Below are 6,000 nucleotides of genomic sequence, written 5' to 3'. Positions count from 1 at the left end.
ATTTAGAATAAATACATTTATCACATTCATTTGATTTATAACCATTCTCAATCATGCAGGAATCAAACTTTTTATGCCACTGTTTAGGTGCTTGTTTTAAGCCATATAGGGATTTAGTTAGCTTACATACCTTGCTTTCTTGTCCAGGCTCTATAAAACCTTCGGGTTGATCCATATAAATCTCTTCCTCTATGTCCCCATTTAGAAAAGCAATTTTTACATTCATTTGATGAATTTTCAAATCAAAAATTGCAGCAATAGCAATTAACAATCTAATAGATGTAATTCTCGTTACCGAAGAAAAAGTATCAAAGAAATCAAGATCAGCTTTTTGTTTAAAGCCTTTTGCAACAAGTTTAGCTTTAAACTTATCTATTGATCCATCCGGTTTCAACTTTTTTCTAAGGACTCATTTACAACCTATGGTCTTACAACCCGGTGGAAGATCTACTAATTTCCAAGTTTTATTAGAAATTAGAGATTCCATCTCATCATTTACAGCCTCTTTCCAAAAAATAGCATCAGATGATGTTAAAGCCTCTTTTAAATTTTGGGGATTTTCCTCAATGTTAAAAACATAATAATCAGGACCAAAATCCTTTTCAACTCTAGCTCATTTACTTCTTCTAGATTCCATTTTAAGATTTTCTTGATTTTGTAAATGTGAAGTAGAAGAACTAGGTTGTGACAAAATATTTTCTTCACCCCCACTATTTTTCAATTTAAAAGGAAATTTTTCTTCATGAAAAATTGCATCACCAGATTCAAAAATTATTTTGTTTTCAAGATCAAAAAATCTATAGGTTGTACTATTAAATGCATAACCAAGAAAAACACAAGTAGTAGCTCTTATACCTAATTTAGGCATTTTAGGGTCAGTAAGCCTTACATAAACAATACAACCACATACTCTCAAATATCCTAAATTTGGCTTATGTCCTTTCTACATCTCAAAAGGTGTGGTGTGTGACTTTTTATGTGACACCCTATTCAAAACACGATATGCAGTAAAAATAGCTTCACCCCAAAAATGTAAAGGTGCACCAGATTCAATTAACATAGCATTTGTTAACTCAATTAAAGTTCTATTTTTTCTTTTAGCCACACCATTAGAAGCAGGTGAATATGGTGCAGTAGTTTCATGGATAATTCCCAAAGACTGAACAAATGAGTTGAATGCACTTGATTCATACTCATGGCCTCTATCACTTCTTATTCTTTTTATTTTTCTACCGAATTGATTTTCAACTTCTTTTAAAAAATCTTGAAATTTTTCAAAGGCATCACTTTTATTTTTTAACAAATAAATAGTTGTATATTTTGAGAAATCATCAATAAAAGTGATAATATATCTATTTCCTCTACGAATTAAAATTCTCTCAAATTCACATAAATCGGAGTGAATTAACTCAAGCAATTCGGTATTTCTTACAACACTTTTATGAGGTCTTTTTGTAATCTTAACTTGACTACAAGTTTCACATTTTTCAAAATCTTTTGATAGTCTTGGAATTAATCCTAAGCTACTCATAATTCCCACATATCTACTATTTATATGACACAAACGAGCATGCCAAAAATTAATAGAAGAAAGCATATAAACTGAACTGGTAGATGCTTTATTATTCTCAACATTCAATTTAAACATTCCATCACAAGCATAACCATTGCCCACAAATAATCCATTTTTAGTAATTATATAATTATCAGATTCCATAGTTTGCTTGAAGCCAGCCTTGTTAAGCAAAAAACTTGACATCAAATTCTTCCTCATGGACGGAGTGTAAAGTACATCTTTCAATGTCAGCACACGTCCAGAAGTAAATTTCAATTCAACCTCACCACTCCCAAGAACCTTGGTTTTGCTAGAGTCACCAAGCATAACAGTTTTTTCTTCTTCAAAAGGAGTGTACAACTTGAACCAATTTTTGTCATAGCAGACGTGCCTATTAGCACCAGAATTTGCCCACCACCCTTCAACATATTGCACCATATTGATGTCTGTAATCATAGCCACTAAAGGCTCTTCGGTTACGTTAGCCTGTGGGACAGATTCAAGTTTCAGAAATTTGTAAAATCGAGCAATATGCCCACTCTTGCCACAGACAAAACAAGATCTATTAAATTGATCTTGTGAAGGGGGTCCTTAATTCTTATTGTAATTTTTATTCGGGTTTCCCCTTCCTTGAGGTGATCTATTATTGTTTTTAAAGGCTTTCTTTGTTGGCTTCAATTGACCATTTCTAGGAAAATGATTTTTGGGCATATTATTATTGGATGAAATAAGGTTTACCTTTGTGGTGGAATTACCATTGCTCTCTTGTGTCATGAGTGCATCTTGTCCTTTAGCCTCCTCCTTCACACGGATGCGTGTGATTAAGGTCTCCAAGGATGTCTCCTTTTGTTTGTGCCGCAAAGTCTTTTGGAACTCCCTCCAAAATTGTGGTAGTTTGTCAATTATGCCAACTACCACCAAATTGTCTCCGATTTTTATGCCTTCGGATCTCAACTCTGCTACAATCATTTGGAAGTCTTGTGCTTGATCCACCACCGATTTTCCATCCACCATTTGGTAACGGAAAAATCTACTAGCAACATACTTCTTTGCACCTGCCTCCTCGGTATCATACTTGCTTTGTAAAGTTTTTGAAATTTTTTTAGTAGACTTGTAAGTTGTATCATAATAATCATAGAAATGATCGGTAAGACAATTTAATAGATAAGAGCGGCAATTATATTCATCTTTTGTATACTTATCTATTTTTTCTTGATGGAGAATATATTCTTCGTCACTCATCTCATCGGTAGGAACCTTTGACGGATTCTTCTCAGTGAGGATGTAGGCAACTTTGAGAAGGCTCAAGTAGAAGAGGACCTTTCCTTTCCACCTCTTGAAGTGGGCTCCCTTAAAGCGAAATGGCTTGTTAAGATCTCCAACAGGCTCATTTGGTTTCTCTTGTGTAGACTCCATGTGTTGAATCTCCTTAAAATTGTTGGTACAAACACAATGATAATGAAATAACACGAAGAGAAACTGAATAATACTTCTGAATTTTTATTAGTTTAAAGAAAGAGATTACACAACACTATTTGGATTGAGGCGCGGCACTCGCTCTCTTTAAGGAGATTCAAGCCCTTGGTTGGCTAAACTTTGTAACCGGTGCAGACCGTCTCTGACTTGTCTCCCCCATGATACAATAGCCCAACAAGTGTTGTATGGCTATAATAACCTTTGCACAAAGTGTTCAAGCCCAAAACTCCACCAAAAAGAACACCCTTTCTTGCCAAGAATCTATCTATTTTTTTTAGTGTATATTACAGTAACTTGGATTGTGTCTAAATGGGTCTATTTATAGGCTTAATAGGCCTCGCGAAATTACTACCCAAATTAATCTGATTAATTAGGTCCATTATTCTGATATAGTAGGTGTTACAAGATTAATTGTTGGATATTATTCTGATGGGCTAGAGTTACACAATTAATGGTGAGATAAGGAGTTTTCTGAATAATGAAAAGGCCCAAACGGATAGTCCATTAAGTGGGTTAATGGCTCATTATTTTCCATAATAAAAATGGAATATTAATGCGGGCCATTTACTCATCAACAGATATGGTAATTACTCTGAATGGGCTGTCAAGTAGGAGGATCTAAGGTACTGATTCATTTCCAAATTTGACACCTCCACCCTTCACCTCCTCCTTGCGCACGTATCTGACTCAATATTTGAGACAATTCATGTTAGCCTATTAATCACCACAATTAAAAAGAACAAAATAGTCTCTCTCCTTTTCAATGTGAGTGAAGGGGATAAAAATAGTAAATGGACGGAGATGATGAGGACGGATAGACGCCGTAAGTGAACTCGACTATGACGGTTAAGTATTGCTTAATATCCGTCTTACATAAACTAAGTGTGGATTCCACGTGGCATGTTGTTTGATATATTTCAGATGAGCTTTTGCTTTATCCTCACGCAAACGTGCATACTTGGACTTCTTGCGACACACGTTTGGGAAGACTCCTATATGGAAAGGAACTTGAGAAGGAAGTTGTATCCAAAAAGAAAGGTAATTCTACTCAATATAAATACCCTAGAAACCCTAGGTACGAAGGTACGCACAATATTCTAAACTCTGGCACTCTAGGGTTAAAGGAACAAGATTCTAACTTGACCTTCGGAGGGTATTCGGCCGACACCACACCGGTGCTCTCTTCTAGGTCCTTTGTTTTCTTTTTGCAGGTATTGCTTTCGTTTGAGGAGCGCTTGCAACTCACTGGTGATATTTACGGCATCATCAGTGAGATTAAACATTTTCATTAACTCCTCATCTTCCACATTCACTCCCACATATTTACATTTATGTTATAAAATTTATTCATTTTAATTATTTAATATTAAAATGCTCCAACGGTGACTACATAAGATGGGAGGCTCTAGAAGCTTGAGAGGTTTGATTTTTCAAGCATATTTCAATACTACTACTTGGGTTGTCAAAAAGGGGGGGAGGGAAGGGGGTAGATTTCCTGGAAGGAGACTCCTTGATTGGTGTGCGGTGTGCGGTGTGCGGTGTGCCCGCCTTCACTCACACTCAGTAGTCAAATGTCAAATGTCAAAGTTACTGGCTGGGCTCAAAGCCTTAGCTAGCAAAGAGCAATCAAGCTAATTCAGACTCCATAGATTTTAGTCGACTACCAAAAAGCCCACTCTCAAAACCTACCCTCTTCTCTTCTCATTCTCTCTCACAAGTGTTCCAGAAACTATTCCTACGAAACAAAAGCCCATCACTTTCCAATCTTGTCTCCCTCACCACCAACTACCTACCCTCCTCTGTCATGGTTTCTTGAGCAAAGTAAAAGTTCACATACAACATATCATCATGTTTATAAATCATGAACATGGGGATCGATCTGCATATATAGTTTTATTTTGTATATATATTGAAATCTACATCATAGTTGAGGTTGTTATTATGGCCATAACACATATAGTGAGGGTCGGTTTAATTATTAATCAATCAATATAGTATCATGGATTGGAATCAAAGTTTCCATATCGTGACAAGACAAAAGTTGGAAACGAATGAGCTTCCTCCTTTTACTATGTTGGGAAAGTCTCTTTCATAAATCTTGAATTTTGACCCACTTATATTAGCCGACAGAATTAAAGTTGATTAATCAAAATTATCTAGCAACCATAGGTTAATTTATTTAAATCATGAATTAACAATTCATTTATCTTTTTCTCACGTTTTAAACACGTGGGGTATTTTCTTTTATTTAACCAAGATATCCTAGCTATCATGAAGGGATAAAGCGATTCACAATTGGAAACTTAGAAATTTTCTTTCTTCAATTTACCAGTTGACCTGAGTTTCTCACTTTCTTGATGTAATTCTGAAGAAAACAGCCTTCATAGTTTTATACAATGAATTGGACAAATATTCATACTGTCCAATTTGCTATTTATTGTAATTTACATTTTACAAAAATAGTTTGATATTGACAAATGAGAAGATGACAACCAAGAGATCTAAACAATTTAGACATGAGCATGAAATGATGTCACCATGTCATCACAACATATGTCTAGATGCATGTTAGAAATAACTTTGTCAACACTGCCGTCGGGAAGAAAATATACATATTGAACTCTTAATCAGACTTTTGGTGGACCAAAAGCTCTTTTTTTTTTCTTTTTTGTGTCCACTTATGATTCTCCATTTTCTAATCTATATCATATACTATATAATAAAAGTTGGGTTTAGAAGTCATGGTTGTTTCATGTGGCTTCACTAAATTGTAAATTTTTTTAGATTTTTAGATTTAAAAAATATATATAATTTTTCTTCTCCTATAATCTTTAAGTTGATAAAAATCTTAATTTGATTACAATTCAAATTCTTCATATAATCCATCTAATACTTATTTAGTCTGAATTTGATTACAATCTAAATTCTTCTTCGAATCCATCTAATTCTTAATTAATTTTAATTTGATT

This window comes from Castanea sativa, chromosome 10 (assembly GCF_040712315.1).
Source record: "Castanea sativa cultivar Marrone di Chiusa Pesio chromosome 10, ASM4071231v1".
In the NCBI taxonomy this organism is placed as follows: Eukaryota; Viridiplantae; Streptophyta; class Magnoliopsida; order Fagales; family Fagaceae; genus Castanea; species Castanea sativa.
This window is presented reverse-complemented; position numbering follows the sequence as displayed.